This window comes from Schistocerca piceifrons, chromosome 3 (genome assembly GCF_021461385.2).
Source record: "Schistocerca piceifrons isolate TAMUIC-IGC-003096 chromosome 3, iqSchPice1.1, whole genome shotgun sequence".
Taxonomy (NCBI): domain Eukaryota; kingdom Metazoa; phylum Arthropoda; class Insecta; order Orthoptera; family Acrididae; genus Schistocerca; species Schistocerca piceifrons.
In genome coordinates this window covers 926,515,928-926,536,339 of record NC_060140.1, presented here as the reverse complement: position 1 = coordinate 926,536,339, position 20,412 = coordinate 926,515,928, and the positions used below count along the sequence as shown (strand labels likewise).

The window sequence follows — 20,412 nt, the reverse complement described above, 5'->3', positions numbered from 1 at the left end:
CGTCAAGATGTCGAAATTTACGCACACCGTCATTGACAGACACAACAGTATCACACATGTCAGGAGATCTCAATTTTAAAAACACTGAATTAAGGAACGTATCAAACTGTATGCCAAGAACGTCATCATGCCGTAACATCAAGTCCTCTAATATCCAACGGTGAATCTCAAAGGCCGAAGGTTTATCAACTGAACGATCAAATTCACATTGGACGTTATTCTGCCTTTCCTCACTATCATCGTAAATCATTTCCATTACTTACAGTCAGGTAGAAATACAGCCACAAGGCAGAAGAAGCAGACGACACGCGAGGCGCCGCCGGCCCAGTCGCACGAGGTAAACACTGCTCGCTCGGCACCGAGGTGTTCCCAGGCGGTCACCCATCCAAGTACTAAGCGGGCCCGATGTTGCTTAACTTCGGTGATCGGACGAGAACCGGTGTATTCAACATGGTATGGCCGTTGGCGTCCTTATAATGTGGCCGCACGGCAGAGGAAGCCTTCGCCCCTTCTCCCAACACACGCAATCGCCGTTTTCCGTGGCACATTTGACGCAAAGCACGTCCTTCCACCGCCACGTGGGTGACACGCACAGCGCGGCTGCTCGTTGCACCGCCTGTCATTCGTTTGGTGCGTGCGGCCTCCGACACTCGCGGGAGACGCACCTTGTTCTTGTTATCCGGCGCAGGGCCGGGCGCCGGTAGGGGGTGAGCTGCGCGGGGTGTGGCAGTGTCCTGCTGGACCGGCGGAAGCTTTCTCACCTGGCTGACACGCGCCGCGCTTCCAGATATTTGCGTAATTTGCGCGTTGCATCCTCGCCTGTCGTGTCCCCTCCCCTTCCCTTCCGTCCCGACTTTGCTCGACTGCCGCTCGCTGCCGCTCGGGTCGCGCTCCATATGACCGCACAAGCACGACAAACATCTGCGAGATGGGCGCGGGCCGAACCGGCGTGTCCGAGACGCCGTGTGCGGCCGTTCGGAGCTACTAGAGTAGAGCAGCGCTGCGCTGGAAAGGTGCGAAAACACGGACAGAGGACACAGGAGGTTCAACAAAGCATCCATCTCCTCTAGAGGCGAAAGATAAATTTTTGTTTACAAATTTGCAGATGTGCACTGCTACAAAACAATATGCCCGGACGTGTTTCACAACATTTCTGTCGTTTCATACTGTTTCGTTATTTGCAGACACACTTTGCTAATCTTCCTTGGCACACTCTTCTTCAAACGGAGTTCCTTAATATCGCATCTTACGATAGTTTAAAATCAGTATGGACGCATCTTCGTCACACAAGAAGGGTAGCATGAAAAGAGGGCTGGCAGGGGTAGCGACAAAAAAGCAAAAAATGAAGACAGCCAGAGTTCCCAGGCGGTCGCCGATCCGAATACTAACGTTGTTGCTTATCTTCGGTGATCGGACGAGAACGGCTGTTTTTTTTTTTTTTTTTTTTTTTTAATTTATGTATTTAGTTAGTTTTTCGAATTTAGCGCCGCTACAAAACAGTTGGCTCTGACGCGTTTCAAGGACACATCTGTCGATTCGTAGTGTTTCGTTGATTCCAACGACTTCCTAGCACTCTTCCTCCGCGCATTCTTGCTCAAACTGAGTTCATTACTGCAATTTCGTGTCTTACGTTTAGTACAGTACTTTAAAATGCTTGTGGAAGCATCTTTGTCACACCTGAAAGTTAGTATGAAGAAGAGGGCTGGCAGGTGTAGCGACGCAAAAATTAAAAAATGAGATAGAGCCAACAGCACCCGGTGTTCCCAGGCGGTCACCCATCCAAGTACTAAGCGGGCCCGATGTTGCTTAACTTCGGTGATCGGACGAGAACCGGTGTATTCAACATGGTATGGCCGTTGGCGTCCTTATAATGTGGCCGCACGGCAGAGGAAGCCTTCGCCCCTTCTCCCAACACACGCAATCGCCGTTTTCCGTGGCACATTTGACGCAAAGCACGTCCTTCCACCGCCACGTGGGTGACACGCACAGCGCGGCTGCTCGTTGCACCGCCTGTCATTCGTTTGGTGCGTGCGGCCTCCGACACTCGCGGGAGACGCACCTTGTTCTTGTTATCCGGCGCAGGGCCGGGCGCCGGTAGGGGGTGAGCTGCGCGGGGTGTGGCAGTGTCCTGCTGGACCGGCGGAAGCTTTCTCACCTGGCTGACACGCGCCGCGCTTCCAGATATTTGCGTAATTTGCGCGTTGCATCCTCGCCTGTCGTGTCCCCTCCCCTTCCCTTCCGTCCCGACTTTGCTCGACTGCCGCTCGCTGCCGCTCGGGTCGCGCTCCATATGACCGCACAAGCACGACAAACATCTGCGAGATGGGCGCGGGCCGAACCGGCGTGTCCGAGACGCCGTGTGCGGCCGTTCGGAGCTACTAGAGTAGAGCAGCGCTGCGCTGGAAAGGTGCGAAAACACGGACAGAGGACACAGGAGGTTCAACAAAGCATCCATCTCCTCTAGAGGCGAAAGATAAATTTTTGTTTACAAATTTGCAGATGTGCACTGCTACAAAACAATATGCCCGGACGTGTTTCACAACATTTCTGTCGTTTCATACTGTTTCGTTATTTGCAGACACACTTTGCTAATCTTCCTTGGCACACTCTTCTTCAAACGGAGTTCCTTAATATCGCATCTTACGATAGTTTAAAATCAGTATGGACGCATCTTCGTCACACAAGAAGGGTAGCATGAAAAGAGGGCTGGCAGGGGTAGCGACAAAAAAGCAAAAAATGAAGACAGCCAGAGTTCCCAGGCGGTCGCCGATCCGAATACTAACGTTGTTGCTTATCTTCGGTGATCGGACGAGAACGGCTGTTTTTTTTTTTTTTTTTTTTTTTTTAATTTATGTATTTAGTTAGTTTTTCGAATTTAGCGCCGCTACAAAACAGTTGGCTCTGACGCGTTTCAAGGACACATCTGTCGATTCGTAGTGTTTCGTTGATTCCAACGACTTCCTAGCACTCTTCCTCCGCGCATTCTTGCTCAAACTGAGTTCATTACTGCAATTTCGTGTCTTACGTTTAGTACAGTACTTTAAAATGCTTGTGGAAGCATCTTTGTCACACCTGAAAGTTAGTATGAAGAAGAGGGCTGGCAGGTGTAGCGACGCAAAAATTAAAAAATGAGATAGAGCCAACAGCACCCGGTGTTCCCAGGCGGTCACCCATCCAAGTACTAAGCGGGCCCGATGTTGCTTAACTTCGGTGATCGGACGAGAACCGGTGTATTCAACATGGTATGGCCGTTGGCGTCCTTATAATGTGGCCGCACGGCAGAGGAAGCCTTCGCCCCTTCTCCCAACACACGCAATCGCCGTTTTCCGTGGCACATTTGACGCAAAGCACGTCCTTCCACCGCCACGTGGGTGACACGCACAGCGCGGCTGCTCGTTGCACCGCCTGTCATTCGTTTGGTGCGTGCGGCCTCCGACACTCGCGGGAGACGCACCTTGTTCTTGTTATCCGGCGCAGGGCCGGGCGCCGGTAGGGGGTGAGCTGCGCGGGGTGTGGCAGTGTCCTGCTGGACCGGCGGAAGCTTTCTCACCTGGCTGACACGCGCCGCGCTTCCAGATATTTGCGTAATTTGCGCGTTGCATCCTCGCCTGTCGTGTCCCCTCCCCTTCCCTTCCGTCCCGACTTTGCTCGACTGCCGCTCGCTGCCGCTCGGGTCGCGCTCCATATGACCGCACAAGCACGACAAACATCTGCGAGATGGGCGCGGGCCGAACCGGCGTGTCCGAGACGCCGTGTGCGGCCGTTCGGAGCTACTAGAGTAGAGCAGCGCTGCGCTGGAAAGGTGCGAAAACACGGACAGAGGACACAGGAGGTTCAACAAAGCATCCATCTCCTCTAGAGGCGAAAGATAAATTTTTGTTTACAAATTTGCAGATGTGCACTGCTACAAAACAATATGCCCGGACGTGTTTCACAACATTTCTGTCGTTTCATACTGTTTCGTTATTTGCAGACACACTTTGCTAATCTTCCTTGGCACACTCTTCTTCAAACGGAGTTCCTTAATATCGCATCTTACGATAGTTTAAAATCAGTATGGACGCATCTTCGTCACACAAGAAGGGTAGCATGAAAAGAGGGCTGGCAGGGGTAGCGACAAAAAAGCAAAAAATGAAGACAGCCAGAGTTCCCAGGCGGTCGCCGATCCGAATACTAACGTTGTTGCTTATCTTCGGTGATCGGACGAGAACGGCTGTTTTTTTTTTTTTTTTTTTTTTTTTTAATTTATGTATTTAGTTAGTTTTTCGAATTTAGCGCCGCTACAAAACAGTTGGCTCTGACGCGTTTCAAGGACACATCTGTCGATTCGTAGTGTTTCGTTGATTCCAACGACTTCCTAGCACTCTTCCTCCGCGCATTCTTGCTCAAACTGAGTTCATTACTGCAATTTCGTGTCTTACGTTTAGTACAGTACTTTAAAATGCTTGTGGAAGCATCTTTGTCACACCTGAAAGTTAGTATGAAGAAGAGGGCTGGCAGGTGTAGCGACGCAAAAATTAAAAAATGAGATAGAGCCAACAGCACCCGGTGTTCCCAGGCGGTCACCCATCCAAGTACTAAGCGGGCCCGATGTTGCTTAACTTCGGTGATCGGACGAGAACCGGTGTATTCAACATGGTATGGCCGTTGGCGTCCTTATAATGTGGCCGCACGGCAGAGGAAGCCTTCGCCCCTTCTCCCAACACACGCAATCGCCGTTTTCCGTGGCACATTTGACGCAAAGCACGTCCTTCCACCGCCACGTGGGTGACACGCACAGCGCGGCTGCTCGTTGCACCGCCTGTCATTCGTTTGGTGCGTGCGGCCTCCGACACTCGCGGGAGACGCACCTTGTTCTTGTTATCCGGCGCAGGGCCGGGCGCCGGTAGGGGGTGAGCTGCGCGGGGTGTGGCAGTGTCCTGCTGGACCGGCGGAAGCTTTCTCACCTGGCTGACACGCGCCGCGCTTCCAGATATTTGCGTAATTTGCGCGTTGCATCCTCGCCTGTCGTGTCCCCTCCCCTTCCCTTCCGTCCCGACTTTGCTCGACTGCCGCTCGCTGCCGCTCGGGTCGCGCTCCATATGACCGCACAAGCACGACAAACATCTGCGAGATGGGCGCGGGCCGAACCGGCGTGTCCGAGACGCCGTGTGCGGCCGTTCGGAGCTACTAGAGTAGAGCAGCGCTGCGCTGGAAAGGTGCGAAAACACGGACAGAGGACACAGGAGGTTCAACAAAGCATCCATCTCCTCTAGAGGCGAAAGATAAATTTTTGTTTACAAATTTGCAGATGTGCACTGCTACAAAACAATATGCCCGGACGTGTTTCACAACATTTCTGTCGTTTCATACTGTTTCGTTATTTGCAGACACACTTTGCTAATCTTCCTTGGCACACTCTTCTTCAAACGGAGTTCCTTAATATCGCATCTTACGATAGTTTAAAATCAGTATGGACGCATCTTCGTCACACAAGAAGGGTAGCATGAAAAGAGGGCTGGCAGGGGTAGCGACAAAAAAGCAAAAAATGAAGACAGCCAGAGTTCCCAGGCGGTCGCCGATCCGAATACTAACGTTGTTGCTTATCTTCGGTGATCGGACGAGAACGGCTGTTTTTTTTTTTTTTTTTTTTTTTTTAATTTATGTATTTAGTTAGTTTTTCGAATTTAGCGCCGCTACAAAACAGTTGGCTCTGACGCGTTTCAAGGACACATCTGTCGATTCGTAGTGTTTCGTTGATTCCAACGACTTCCTAGCACTCTTCCTCCGCGCATTCTTGCTCAAACTGAGTTCATTACTGCAATTTCGTGTCTTACGTTTAGTACAGTACTTTAAAATGCTTGTGGAAGCATCTTTGTCACACCTGAAAGTTAGTATGAAGAAGAGGGCTGGCAGGTGTAGCGACGCAAAAATTAAAAAATGAGATAGAGCCAACAGCACCCGGTGTTCCCAGGCGGTCACCCATCCAAGTACTAAGCGGGCCCGATGTTGCTTAACTTCGGTGATCGGACGAGAACCGGTGTATTCAACATGGTATGGCCGTTGGCGTCCTTATAATGTGGCCGCACGGCAGAGGAAGCCTTCGCCCCTTCTCCCAACACACGCAATCGCCGTTTTCCGTGGCACATTTGACGCAAAGCACGTCCTTCCACCGCCACGTGGGTGACACGCACAGCGCGGCTGCTCGTTGCACCGCCTGTCATTCGTTTGGTGCGTGCGGCCTCCGACACTCGCGGGAGACGCACCTTGTTCTTGTTATCCGGCGCAGGGCCGGGCGCCGGTAGGGGGTGAGCTGCGCGGGGTGTGGCAGTGTCCTGCTGGACCGGCGGAAGCTTTCTCACCTGGCTGACACGCGCCGCGCTTCCAGATATTTGCGTAATTTGCGCGTTGCATCCTCGCCTGTCGTGTCCCCTCCCCTTCCCTTCCGTCCCGACTTTGCTCGACTGCCGCTCGCTGCCGCTCGGGTCGCGCTCCATATGACCGCACAAGCACGACAAACATCTGCGAGATGGGCGCGGGCCGAACCGGCGTGTCCGAGACGCCGTGTGCGGCCGTTCGGAGCTACTAGAGTAGAGCAGCGCTGCGCTGGAAAGGTGCGAAAACACGGACAGAGGACACAGGAGGTTCAACAAAGCATCCATCTCCTCTAGAGGCGAAAGATAAATTTTTGTTTACAAATTTGCAGATGTGCACTGCTACAAAACAATATGCCCGGACGTGTTTCACAACATTTCTGTCGTTTCATACTGTTTCGTTATTTGCAGACACACTTTGCTAATCTTCCTTGGCACACTCTTCTTCAAACGGAGTTCCTTAATATCGCATCTTACGATAGTTTAAAATCAGTATGGACGCATCTTCGTCACACAAGAAGGGTAGCATGAAAAGAGGGCTGGCAGGGGTAGCGACAAAAAAGCAAAAAATGAAGACAGCCAGAGTTCCCAGGCGGTCGCCGATCCGAATACTAACGTTGTTGCTTATCTTCGGTGATCGGACGAGAACGGCTGTTTTTTTTTTTTTTTTTTTTTTTTTTAATTTATGTATTTAGTTAGTTTTTCGAATTTAGCGCCGCTACAAAACAGTTGGCTCTGACGCGTTTCAAGGACACATCTGTCGATTCGTAGTGTTTCGTTGATTCCAACGACTTCCTAGCACTCTTCCTCCGCGCATTCTTGCTCAAACTGAGTTCATTACTGCAATTTCGTGTCTTACGTTTAGTACAGTACTTTAAAATGCTTGTGGAAGCATCTTTGTCACACCTGAAAGTTAGTATGAAGAAGAGGGCTGGCAGGTGTAGCGACGCAAAAATTAAAAAATGAGATAGAGCCAACAGCACCCGGTGTTCCCAGGCGGTCACCCATCCAAGTACTAAGCGGGCCCGATGTTGCTTAACTTCGGTGATCGGACGAGAACCGGTGTATTCAACATGGTATGGCCGTTGGCGTCCTTATAATGTGGCCGCACGGCAGAGGAAGCCTTCGCCCCTTCTCCCAACACACGCAATCGCCGTTTTCCGTGGCACATTTGACGCAAAGCACGTCCTTCCACCGCCACGTGGGTGACACGCACAGCGCGGCTGCTCGTTGCACCGCCTGTCATTCGTTTGGTGCGTGCGGCCTCCGACACTCGCGGGAGACGCACCTTGTTCTTGTTATCCGGCGCAGGGCCGGGCGCCGGTAGGGGGTGAGCTGCGCGGGGTGTGGCAGTGTCCTGCTGGACCGGCGGAAGCTTTCTCACCTGGCTGACACGCGCCGCGCTTCCAGATATTTGCGTAATTTGCGCGTTGCATCCTCGCCTGTCGTGTCCCCTCCCCTTCCCTTCCGTCCCGACTTTGCTCGACTGCCGCTCGCTGCCGCTCGGGTCGCGCTCCATATGACCGCACAAGCACGACAAACATCTGCGAGATGGGCGCGGGCCGAACCGGCGTGTCCGAGACGCCGTGTGCGGCCGTTCGGAGCTACTAGAGTAGAGCAGCGCTGCGCTGGAAAGGTGCGAAAACACGGACAGAGGACACAGGAGGTTCAACAAAGCATCCATCTCCTCTAGAGGCGAAAGATAAATTTTTGTTTACAAATTTGCAGATGTGCACTGCTACAAAACAATATGCCCGGACGTGTTTCACAACATTTCTGTCGTTTCATACTGTTTCGTTATTTGCAGACACACTTTGCTAATCTTCCTTGGCACACTCTTCTTCAAACGGAGTTCCTTAATATCGCATCTTACGATAGTTTAAAATCAGTATGGACGCATCTTCGTCACACAAGAAGGGTAGCATGAAAAGAGGGCTGGCAGGGGTAGCGACAAAAAAGCAAAAAATGAAGACAGCCAGAGTTCCCAGGCGGTCGCCGATCCGAATACTAACGTTGTTGCTTATCTTCGGTGATCGGACGAGAACGGCTGTTTTTTTTTTTTTTTTTTTTTTTTTAATTTATGTATTTAGTTAGTTTTTCGAATTTAGCGCCGCTACAAAACAGTTGGCTCTGACGCGTTTCAAGGACACATCTGTCGATTCGTAGTGTTTCGTTGATTCCAACGACTTCCTAGCACTCTTCCTCCGCGCATTCTTGCTCAAACTGAGTTCATTACTGCAATTTCGTGTCTTACGTTTAGTACAGTACTTTAAAATGCTTGTGGAAGCATCTTTGTCACACCTGAAAGTTAGTATGAAGAAGAGGGCTGGCAGGTGTAGCGACGCAAAAATTAAAAAATGAGATAGAGCCAACAGCACCCGGTGTTCCCAGGCGGTCACCCATCCAAGTACTAAGCGGGCCCGATGTTGCTTAACTTCGGTGATCGGACGAGAACCGGTGTATTCAACATGGTATGGCCGTTGGCGTCCTTATAATGTGGCCGCACGGCAGAGGAAGCCTTCGCCCCTTCTCCCAACACACGCAATCGCCGTTTTCCGTGGCACATTTGACGCAAAGCACGTCCTTCCACCGCCACGTGGGTGACACGCACAGCGCGGCTGCTCGTTGCACCGCCTGTCATTCGTTTGGTGCGTGCGGCCTCCGACACTCGCGGGAGACGCACCTTGTTCTTGTTATCCGGCGCAGGGCCGGGCGCCGGTAGGGGGTGAGCTGCGCGGGGTGTGGCAGTGTCCTGCTGGACCGGCGGAAGCTTTCTCACCTGGCTGACACGCGCCGCGCTTCCAGATATTTGCGTAATTTGCGCGTTGCATCCTCGCCTGTCGTGTCCCCTCCCCTTCCCTTCCGTCCCGACTTTGCTCGACTGCCGCTCGCTGCCGCTCGGGTCGCGCTCCATATGACCGCACAAGCACGACAAACATCTGCGAGATGGGCGCGGGCCGAACCGGCGTGTCCGAGACGCCGTGTGCGGCCGTTCGGAGCTACTAGAGTAGAGCAGCGCTGCGCTGGAAAGGTGCGAAAACACGGACAGAGGACACAGGAGGTTCAACAAAGCATCCATCTCCTCTAGAGGCGAAAGATAAATTTTTGTTTACAAATTTGCAGATGTGCACTGCTACAAAACAATATGCCCGGACGTGTTTCACAACATTTCTGTCGTTTCATACTGTTTCGTTATTTGCAGACACACTTTGCTAATCTTCCTTGGCACACTCTTCTTCAAACGGAGTTCCTTAATATCGCATCTTACGATAGTTTAAAATCAGTATGGACGCATCTTCGTCACACAAGAAGGGTAGCATGAAAAGAGGGCTGGCAGGGGTAGCGACAAAAAAGCAAAAAATGAAGACAGCCAGAGTTCCCAGGCGGTCGCCGATCCGAATACTAACGTTGTTGCTTATCTTCGGTGATCGGACGAGAACGGCTGTTTTTTTTTTTTTTTTTTTTTTTTTTAATTTATGTATTTAGTTAGTTTTTCGAATTTAGCGCCGCTACAAAACAGTTGGCTCTGACGCGTTTCAAGGACACATCTGTCGATTCGTAGTGTTTCGTTGATTCCAACGACTTCCTAGCACTCTTCCTCCGCGCATTCTTGCTCAAACTGAGTTCATTACTGCAATTTCGTGTCTTACGTTTAGTACAGTACTTTAAAATGCTTGTGGAAGCATCTTTGTCACACCTGAAAGTTAGTATGAAGAAGAGGGCTGGCAGGTGTAGCGACGCAAAAATTAAAAAATGAGATAGAGCCAACAGCACCCGGTGTTCCCAGGCGGTCACCCATCCAAGTACTAAGCGGGCCCGATGTTGCTTAACTTCGGTGATCGGACGAGAACCGGTGTATTCAACATGGTATGGCCGTTGGCGTCCTTATAATGTGGCCGCACGGCAGAGGAAGCCTTCGCCCCTTCTCCCAACACACGCAATCGCCGTTTTCCGTGGCACATTTGACGCAAAGCACGTCCTTCCACCGCCACGTGGGTGACACGCACAGCGCGGCTGCTCGTTGCACCGCCTGTCATTCGTTTGGTGCGTGCGGCCTCCGACACTCGCGGGAGACGCACCTTGTTCTTGTTATCCGGCGCAGGGCCGGGCGCCGGTAGGGGGTGAGCTGCGCGGGGTGTGGCAGTGTCCTGCTGGACCGGCGGAAGCTTTCTCACCTGGCTGACACGCGCCGCGCTTCCAGATATTTGCGTAATTTGCGCGTTGCATCCTCGCCTGTCGTGTCCCCTCCCCTTCCCTTCCGTCCCGACTTTGCTCGACTGCCGCTCGCTGCCGCTCGGGTCGCGCTCCATATGACCGCACAAGCACGACAAACATCTGCGAGATGGGCGCGGGCCGAACCGGCGTGTCCGAGACGCCGTGTGCGGCCGTTCGGAGCTACTAGAGTAGAGCAGCGCTGCGCTGGAAAGGTGCGAAAACACGGACAGAGGACACAGGAGGTTCAACAAAGCATCCATCTCCTCTAGAGGCGAAAGATAAATTTTTGTTTACAAATTTGCAGATGTGCACTGCTACAAAACAATATGCCCGGACGTGTTTCACAACATTTCTGTCGTTTCATACTGTTTCGTTATTTGCAGACACACTTTGCTAATCTTCCTTGGCACACTCTTCTTCAAACGGAGTTCCTTAATATCGCATCTTACGATAGTTTAAAATCAGTATGGACGCATCTTCGTCACACAAGAAGGGTAGCATGAAAAGAGGGCTGGCAGGGGTAGCGACAAAAAAGCAAAAAATGAAGACAGCCAGAGTTCCCAGGCGGTCGCCGATCCGAATACTAACGTTGTTGCTTATCTTCGGTGATCGGACGAGAACGGCTGTTTTTTTTTTTTTTTTTTTTTTTTTTAATTTATGTATTTAGTTAGTTTTTCGAATTTAGCGCCGCTACAAAACAGTTGGCTTTGACGCGTTTCAAGGACACATCTGTCGATTCGTAGTGTTTCGTTGATTCCAACGACTTCCTAGCACTCTTCCTCCGCGCATTCTTGCTCAAACTGAGTTCATTACTGCAATTTCGTGTCTTACGTTTAGTACAGTACTTTAAAATGCTTGTGGAAGCATCTTTGTCACACCTGAAAGTTAGTATGAAGAAGAGGGCTGGCAGGTGTAGCGACGCAAAAATTAAAAAATGAGATAGAGCCAACAGCACCCGGTGTTCCCAGGCGGTCACCCATCCAAGTACTAAGCGGGCCCGATGTTGCTTAACTTCGGTGATCGGACGAGAACCGGTGTATTCAACATGGTATGGCCGTTGGCGTCCTTATAATGTGGCCGCACGGCAGAGGAAGCCTTCGCCCCTTCTCCCAACACACGCAATCGCCGTTTTCCGTGGCACATTTGACGCAAAGCACGTCCTTCCACCGCCACGTGGGTGACACGCACAGCGCGGCTGCTCGTTGCACCGCCTGTCATTCGTTTGGTGCGTGCGGCCTCCGACACTCGCGGGAGACGCACCTTGTTCTTGTTATCCGGCGCAGGGCCGGGCGCCGGTAGGGGGTGAGCTGCGCGGGGTGTGGCAGTGTCCTGCTGGACCGGCGGAAGCTTTCTCACCTGGCTGACACGCGCCGCGCTTCCAGATATTTGCGTAATTTGCGCGTTGCATCCTCGCCTGTCGTGTCCCCTCCCCTTCCCTTCCGTCCCGACTTTGCTCGACTGCCGCTCGCTGCCGCTCGGGTCGCGCTCCATATGACCGCACAAGCACGACAAACATCTGCGAGATGGGCGCGGGCCGAACCGGCGTGTCCGAGACGCCGTGTGCGGCCGTTCGGAGCTACTAGAGTAGAGCAGCGCTGCGCTGGAAAGGTGCGAAAACACGGACAGAGGACACAGGAGGTTCAACAAAGCATCCATCTCCTCTAGAGGCGAAAGATAAATTTTTGTTTACAAATTTGCAGATGTGCACTGCTACAAAACAATATGCCCGGACGTGTTTCACAACATTTCTGTCGTTTCATACTGTTTCGTTATTTGCAGACACACTTTGCTAATCTTCCTTGGCACACTCTTCTTCAAACGGAGTTCCTTAATATCGCATCTTACGATAGTTTAAAATCAGTATGGACGCATCTTCGTCACACAAGAAGGGTAGCATGAAAAGAGGGCTGGCAGGGGTAGCGACAAAAAAGCAAAAAATGAAGACAGCCAGAGTTCCCAGGCGGTCGCCGATCCGAATACTAACGTTGTTGCTTATCTTCGGTGATCGGACGAGAACGGCTGTTTTTTTTTTTTTTTTTTTTTTTTTAATTTATGTATTTAGTTAGTTTTTCGAATTTAGCGCCGCTACAAAACAGTTGGCTCTGACGCGTTTCAAGGACACATCTGTCGATTCGTAGTGTTTCGTTGATTCCAACGACTTCCTAGCACTCTTCCTCCGCGCATTCTTGCTCAAACTGAGTTCATTACTGCAATTTCGTGTCTTACGTTTAGTACAGTACTTTAAAATGCTTGTGGAAGCATCTTTGTCACACCTGAAAGTTAGTATGAAGAAGAGGGCTGGCAGGTGTAGCGACGCAAAAATTAAAAAATGAGATAGAGCCAACAGCACCCGGTGTTCCCAGGCGGTCACCCATCCAAGTACTAAGCGGGCCCGATGTTGCTTAACTTCGGTGATCGGACGAGAACCGGTGTATTCAACATGGTATGGCCGTTGGCGTCCTTATAATGTGGCCGCACGGCAGAGGAAGCCTTCGCCCCTTCTCCCAACACACGCAATCGCCGTTTTCCGTGGCACATTTGACGCAAAGCACGTCCTTCCACCGCCACGTGGGTGACACGCACAGCGCGGCTGCTCGTTGCACCGCCTGTCATTCGTTTGGTGCGTGCGGCCTCCGACACTCGCGGGAGACGCACCTTGTTCTTGTTATCCGGCGCAGGGCCGGGCGCCGGTAGGGGGTGAGCTGCGCGGGGTGTGGCAGTGTCCTGCTGGACCGGCGGAAGCTTTCTCACCTGGCTGACACGCGCCGCGCTTCCAGATATTTGCGTAATTTGCGCGTTGCATCCTCGCCTGTCGTGTCCCCTCCCCTTCCCTTCCGTCCCGACTTTGCTCGACTGCCGCTCGCTGCCGCTCGGGTCGCGCTCCATATGACCGCACAAGCACGACAAACATCTGCGAGATGGGCGCGGGCCGAACCGGCGTGTCCGAGACGCCGTGTGCGGCCGTTCGGAGCTACTAGAGTAGAGCAGCGCTGCGCTGGAAAGGTGCGAAAACACGGACAGAGGACACAGGAGGTTCAACAAAGCATCCATCTCCTCTAGAGGCGAAAGATAAATTTTTGTTTACAAATTTGCAGATGTGCACTGCTACAAAACAATATGCCCGGACGTGTTTCACAACATTTCTGTCGTTTCATACTGTTTCGTTATTTGCAGACACACTTTGCTAATCTTCCTTGGCACACTCTTCTTCAAACGGAGTTCCTTAATATCGCATCTTACGATAGTTTAAAATCAGTATGGACGCATCTTCGTCACACAAGAAGGGTAGCATGAAAAGAGGGCTGGCAGGGGTAGCGACAAAAAAGCAAAAAATGAAGACAGCCAGAGTTCCCAGGCGGTCGCCGATCCGAATACTAACGTTGTTGCTTATCTTCGGTGATCGGACGAGAACGGCTGTTTTTTTTTTTTTTTTTTTTTTTTTAATTTATGTATTTAGTTAGTTTTTCGAATTTAGCGCCGCTACAAAACAGTTGGCTCTGACGCGTTTCAAGGACACATCTGTCGATTCGTAGTGTTTCGTTGATTCCAACGACTTCCTAGCACTCTTCCTCCGCGCATTCTTGCTCAAACTGAGTTCATTACTGCAATTTCGTGTCTTACGTTTAGTACAGTACTTTAAAATGCTTGTGGAAGCATCTTTGTCACACCTGAAAGTTAGTATGAAGAAGAGGGCTGGCAGGTGTAGCGACGCAAAAATTAAAAAATGAGATAGAGCCAACAGCACCCGGTGTTCCCAGGCGGTCACCCATCCAAGTACTAAGCGGGCCCGATGTTGCTTAACTTCGGTGATCGGACGAGAACCGGTGTATTCAACATGGTATGGCCGTTGGCGTCCTTATAATGTGGCCGCACGGCAGAGGAAGCCTTCGCCCCTTCTCCCAACACACGCAATCGCCGTTTTCCGTGGCACATTTGACGCAAAGCACGTCCTTCCACCGCCACGTGGGTGACACGCACAGCGCGGCTGCTCGTTGCACCGCCTGTCATTCGTTTGGTGCGTGCGGCCTCCGACACTCGCGGGAGACGCACCTTGTTCTTGTTATCCGGCGCAGGGCCGGGCGCCGGTAGGGGGTGAGCTGCGCGGGGTGTGGCAGTGTCCTGCTGGACCGGCGGAAGCTTTCTCACCTGGCTGACACGCGCCGCGCTTCCAGATATTTGCGTAATTTGCGCGTTGCATCCTCGCCTGTCGTGTCCCCTCCCCTTCCCTTCCGTCCCGACTTTGCTCGACTGCCGCTCGCTGCCGCTCGGGTCGCGCTCCATATGACCGCACAAGCACGACAAACATCTGCGAGATGGGCGCGGGCCGAACCGGCGTGTCCGAGACGCCGTGTGCGGCCGTTCGGAGCTACTAGAGTAGAGCAGCGCTGCGCTGGAAAGGTGCGAAAACACGGACAGAGGACACAGGAGGTTCAACAAAGCATCCATCTCCTCTAGAGGCGAAAGATAAATTTTTGTTTACAAATTTGCAGATGTGCACTGCTACAAAACAATATGCCCGGACGTGTTTCACAACATTTCTGTCGTTTCATACTGTTTCGTTATTTGCAGACACACTTTGCTAATCTTCCTTGGCACACTCTTCTTCAAACGGAGTTCCTTAATATCGCATCTTACGATAGTTTAAAATCAGTATGGACGCATCTTCGTCACACAAGAAGGGTAGCATGAAAAGAGGGCTGGCAGGGGTAGCGACAAAAAAGCAAAAAATGAAGACAGCCAGAGTTCCCAGGCGGTCGCCGATCCGAATACTAACGTTGTTGCTTATCTTCGGTGATCGGACGAGAACGGCTGTTTTTTTTTTTTTTTTTTTTTTTTTTAATTTATGTATTTAGTTAGTTTTTCGAATTTAGCGCCGCTACAAAACAGTTGGCTCTGACGCGTTTCAAGGACACATCTGTCGATTCGTAGTGTTTCGTTGATTCCAACGACTTCCTAGCACTCTTCCTCCGCGCATTCTTGCTCAAACTGAGTTCATTACTGCAATTTCGTGTCTTACGTTTAGTACAGTACTTTAAAATGCTTGTGGAAGCATCTTTGTCACACCTGAAAGTTAGTATGAAGAAGAGGGCTGGCAGGTGTAGCGACGCAAAAATTAAAAAATGAGATAGAGCCAACAGCACCTTTTTTTTTTTTTTTGTGTTTCGTTATTTTCAAGGCATTCCTAGCACGTTGAAAATGCTTAAGGAAGCACGTTTGTCACAAAAGAAAGGTAGTATGAAAAGAGGGCTGGCAGGGATAGCGGCGTAGAAAGGAGAAAATGAAGGGGAGCCAACAGCACCTTTTTTTTTTTTTTTTTTTTTTCTTGAGAATGTCGACGTCCGTCGGGAAAGAAAAAACGGCAGGTACAAAGAAAAAACCATAATCCATGAAATCTTCTAAATGGAGACAAGTAATCCACCAGAAAACAAGAGTCCAGTATAGAAAATATAAAACACAAAACTAAAAAAAAGAAGCCACTTCCTCAGGTATACTATTACTGGGAAAATTCCACACCAGTAAAGCAGATGAGTAGAGTCCAACAAGTGGAGAAATGAAACTAAAAGAAGGAAATTAAAGTCACTGCGCGGTAATACAGGAAAAGACCAAAAGATAGTACTGCCGCCACTTGGGAGACCTACATGAGAAAGTTAGTTCTGCAAAAAGAAACTGCCGATGTCCACAGCATAAAAATAATCAGAATCAAGGAGAAGGTAAACCATACCTGAAATGAAAAGGAACACAAAGAATAAAAAGTAAAGTACCTCTGATTACACGAATTTCAATAATTGTACGTTCCTGGAAAACACAACACGAGCGGTCAAAGTAGAAGAGTATACCAAATCATCAAACCATGTTAAGTAGCCATCGACATCCGGGTAAAAGCATGAGCAAGGGCGACCTGCAAAAAATTCGCGAAATTAGCACGATAGCCAGGCATGGCTGCAGTTTGTTCATGCTGAGTCCATAAGTATGTAAGAAAGTCAAATTTGGTTGTCAATGTCAGGGAAAACATTGCAAAAACGGTATGACCCAGGAGCCACACCGTGGCATTCTTCTTAGTATTCGGGTAGGCGGCGCACTGAGGGATTAAGACATCTGTCGGCAAAACAGAACGCGTATCCACCCGATTGATAAGGCGAACCATATCTCGGGCGGTATGCCAAACACTGCAAAAATGGCCACACACGAAACGGTGTTCAAGCGTATCTTCCACAGCACACAGGTCACAAGCTCCAGACGAGATGAGATTAATGGAGTGGAGCTTCGCATTCGTAGGGAAGGTACGATGTACAACCTTGTACCACACTGCGTGTACAGAGGGAGGAAGAACATTGCTGGCAAGATTTTTCCATACCGTGACCCAGTTATACCGCGGTAGCCGATACTCCCACTTACAACGCACAGTAGACCCACGGAAAGCAGAAACGACGTCGCTGACTCGAAGGCTGGGAACGTCACAGAGCTCCAAGTAGCTGTTTTCCATATAGTAGCGACGCACATAATTAAGAAAAAAGGGAATGTGCGAGACATTCACCGGCGCCGCCGCAGATGGAGGACGATACAGATTGAAGACCGCCGCAGTGGTACCGTTCGGGGCCCTCTCCATCACAACAGTGGTCCTCTTCCAAAACAGAGCGGAGCACTTCGCGCGAAGATCTACTAAACCCAAACCACCAGCTGTCGGGCTGAGAGTACAAGTTTCATACGAGACTTTAAAAATGTCACCTCGCCATAAAAACCAATACACCGCCTGCTTGAGGGCACGTTCCAATTGCCGAGGCAGTGGAAGGACCTGCGCGAGATACCATGCCCTGGCCAGAATGTTAGTATTGATCAAGGCCACCTTATCACGAAGCGCCAACGTGCGAGCCGCATAGATCTTGGCAACGGCACGCACCTTGTGGAGCGTGGACCGCCAATTAAGCGCTTCCATCCGTTGTGGGTGAGAAGAAAAAAGCACGCCCAGGACTTTCTGCTGTTCGCGGACGCAGAACCAGTTCCGCTGTAAGGACCGTGCGCGGGGTGTAAGAGGCAAACAAACAGTCTTAGCAGGGTTGACAATGGCACCTGTGGCTTTTTCAAAGCGTTGCAGTGCGCCATATAAATTGTCAACGTCATCGGAATGGCCAAGAAAAACACCAAGGTCGTCGGCGTATGCCTTACAAATGAGGCGGTCTGCCCCGACCTGAATGCCGCGGCATTCGCGGCCGATAATCCGCAGCAACGGATCTAAGGCGACAGAAAAAAGGGCCATCGAAAGGGGACACCCCTGCCGCACCGAGCGCCCAACACGGAAAGCCGGCGTCAAGCGGCCGTTGACACTAACTCGTGACGTCGCATTCTGTAAAAGATGCTTTACCACAGTCGTAAACTTAAGACCGAATCCCATCCGCACAAGAACCTGGCGGAGGTATACATGGCTAATGCGGTCGAAAGCATTTTTGAAGTCAATCAATAAGATGGCAGCGGTCGGCACTCTCGCACTTTTAACAAAGCCGATACAGTCGCGATATGCGAGAACGGCGTCAAAAATGTTTCGACCCGGCACCGCACATGATTGACTGTCACTGAGAACCGACGGTAAAACAACTTTAAGACGTTGAGCCACACAGCGCGTCACAATCTTAAAGTCGGCGTTAAGTAGTGTGATCGGCCGAACAGCGTCAATACAGGGCGTCGCAGTCGATTTAGGTACTAAGGTCACTACCCCCTCCTCAAACGCAGCAGGGATAACAGCACCATCCCGTATTTCATTTAAAAGAGCCACAAAAATATCACGAAAAAGATCATAAAACTTCAAATAAAATTCAGCAGGAATGCCGTCGGGACCAGGCGATTTACACTTAGGGCTTCGTCGGATAGCGTCGTACAGGTCGTCAGGTACATAAGCAGCATTTAAATGCGTCCTATCCGCACGAGTTAAAACATGAGGTATGACTTGTAAAAAATCCCGCAACGCATCACAATCAACATCCAGCGCACGGAAAAGGGAACTAAAATGATGAAAAATATCCCGCTCAATGTCGGACTGGACAGTAGTCCGTCCGCCGTCGCACTTTTTCCAGGTACTGATGTGCAGACGGGCGCGCCGCCTTCGTTCCCTGGTCAGATGGTAAAGCGACAAAGGTTCGCCATCCACAACCCCCACAGGCTGGCTGCGGACGACGACACCGGCACTAACAGCACGCAAATCATCGAGAAGCTTACGCTGGAATTGCTTAAAAGCGGGCAGCAAGGCAGGCTGTGACGTCACGCGCAGCGCGAGGTCTTGTAAACACGCCTGATGGAAACGGGCCGTAGCGCGACGCCAACGAGCCGCCTCGCGGCTAAAATCCATTAAAAACCGCCGGATCACCGGCTTGGCCTCCCCAACCCACCACTCCAGCACACTACAGTCACCTCGCCTAGTCTCGAGTAATTTGTGCCACCGATTGGTGAAACACGTCACAAAATGGTCGTCGTTCAATAAAGCACAATTAAATTTCCACAGAGTCGGTCGTCTGGGAATACAGAATTTAGGCAATAAAAGCTGGCAAAGGTAACCGGAATGATCAGAAAAGAGCACGGGAAACATTTCCGTGCGGCAAATTCGGGCAGAAAGCGAGGCAGAAATGTAAATTCTGTCCAGGCGGCTGTGCCCCGTGGGATAAAAATGAGTATAGTGGGTGACGTCAGGGTTTAAAACACGCCACGTATCAACGAGCTGAAAACTGCGAATCAAATCGCCGAGCTCGCGACAAATGTTAGGACGAGGCACCTGATCGACAACATCTAAAACGCAATTAAAATCGCCGCCGACAACGAAAGCATCCACATTCCGGTGTAGCAGTGCACACAGCTCCTGCCCATAAAAAACAGCCCTCGCCGGCTTATCGTTCCCAGACGGGGCATAAACGTTAACAAAGACAACGCCCAGTATAGTGCAACTAACAGCACGACCATTTGGTAAAATAGCAACGTCGGAAATAGCAAGGTCAGAACGGACTAAAATGGCAGTTCCTGCATTGGAATCCGGTAAAACATTGTCAACAACAATAAAGTCACTAAAATCGTGTAAAAAGACAAGTGCATCGCGCGTCACCTCCTGTAAAAAGACAACATGGCAGTGGTGATCACGTAAAAAGGCCTGAAAAGCCAGTAACTTGCACGGGTGGCTCAACTTGTTAAGATTAATAGTGACAACATTCCACTGGCTAAAATCGTAAGTCATAGACTCACACAGTTAAAAGACACACAAAAGTAAAACACACAAAAACCACGGAATGTGCAGGTGCACGACAGAGGAGGGGGCACACAGGACACACACTACGTCTCCTCACCCTCCACAACATCCTTCGCCCACTCCGAAGGCTCGAAGGGGGAGAGGGGTGGCAGGGTGGCAGTAGCTGGCACGGCAGAAGTAACTGACACAGGATCCCTGACGGGCATCTGCACGTCGGAGGGAGGCACCGACACGCGGTCGTGGATAGAAGGACCAGCGCGACGTCGGTGGACATCCTCAGCTTTCCGTTTCGTCGACATAGGTGCCGCAGTCACAGCCGAGACAGTGTCGGGCGCTAAAACAGGCACGTCTACAGAGGCGGGTTGACTTAACACAGTCCGCAGATGGCGAACAGCAACGTCACGTTGCTGCGCGGCATCACCCAGATCAGCTGACTGCGCGAGGCGAGAGGAGGCCCGCGGCGACTGTTGTTGTTGCTGTTTGCGCGGCGGCTGGCGCCCGGAGCCGGAAGCCTGAGGCGGCCGGAGCTCCACGTCGAGGTCGCGCCGCGCGGCACGGCGTTGCGACGCCCAAGAAGAGGCGGGGGAGCGCCCTACCGGGGACGGACTACGGTCACGCCGC

The 20,412-nt window shown here is 51.2% G+C and overlaps 10 non-coding genes and 1 pseudogene across 10 annotated transcripts; all 11 read right to left on the bottom strand.

The window, feature by feature from the left end:
- Positions 1 to 349: 349 nt before the first annotated feature.
- Positions 350 to 467, bottom strand: LOC124790520 (annotated as a pseudogene).
- A 1,275-nt stretch (positions 468 to 1,742) lies between these two features.
- On the bottom strand, positions 1,743 to 1,861 carry LOC124790509. The gene has a single exon (XR_007016304.1). It is a non-coding gene; the product is annotated as a 5S ribosomal RNA (ribosomal RNA).
- A 1,276-nt stretch (positions 1,862 to 3,137) lies between these two features.
- Positions 3,138 to 3,256, bottom strand: LOC124790508. Its single transcript, XR_007016303.1, has one exon. It is a non-coding gene; the product is annotated as a 5S ribosomal RNA (ribosomal RNA).
- Positions 3,257 to 4,533: 1,277 nt separating this feature from the next.
- Positions 4,534 to 4,652, bottom strand: LOC124790507. Its single transcript, XR_007016302.1, has one exon. It is a non-coding gene; the product is annotated as a 5S ribosomal RNA (ribosomal RNA).
- Positions 4,653 to 5,928: 1,276 nt separating this feature from the next.
- LOC124790506 lies at positions 5,929 to 6,047 on the bottom strand. Its single transcript, XR_007016301.1, has one exon. It is a non-coding gene; the product is annotated as a 5S ribosomal RNA (ribosomal RNA).
- A 1,277-nt stretch (positions 6,048 to 7,324) lies between these two features.
- Positions 7,325 to 7,443, bottom strand: LOC124790505. The gene has a single exon (XR_007016300.1). It is a non-coding gene; the product is annotated as a 5S ribosomal RNA (ribosomal RNA).
- A 1,276-nt stretch (positions 7,444 to 8,719) lies between these two features.
- LOC124790503 lies at positions 8,720 to 8,838 on the bottom strand. The gene has a single exon (XR_007016298.1). It is a non-coding gene; the product is annotated as a 5S ribosomal RNA (ribosomal RNA).
- Positions 8,839 to 10,115: 1,277 nt separating this feature from the next.
- Positions 10,116 to 10,234, bottom strand: LOC124790502. Its single transcript, XR_007016297.1, has one exon. It is a non-coding gene; the product is annotated as a 5S ribosomal RNA (ribosomal RNA).
- Positions 10,235 to 11,511: 1,277 nt separating this feature from the next.
- On the bottom strand, positions 11,512 to 11,630 carry LOC124790501. The gene has a single exon (XR_007016296.1). It is a non-coding gene; the product is annotated as a 5S ribosomal RNA (ribosomal RNA).
- A 1,276-nt stretch (positions 11,631 to 12,906) lies between these two features.
- LOC124790500 lies at positions 12,907 to 13,025 on the bottom strand. The gene has a single exon (XR_007016295.1). It is a non-coding gene; the product is annotated as a 5S ribosomal RNA (ribosomal RNA).
- Positions 13,026 to 14,301: 1,276 nt separating this feature from the next.
- LOC124790499 lies at positions 14,302 to 14,420 on the bottom strand. The gene has a single exon (XR_007016294.1). It is a non-coding gene; the product is annotated as a 5S ribosomal RNA (ribosomal RNA).
- Between the last annotated feature and the right edge of the window lie 5,992 nt (positions 14,421 to 20,412).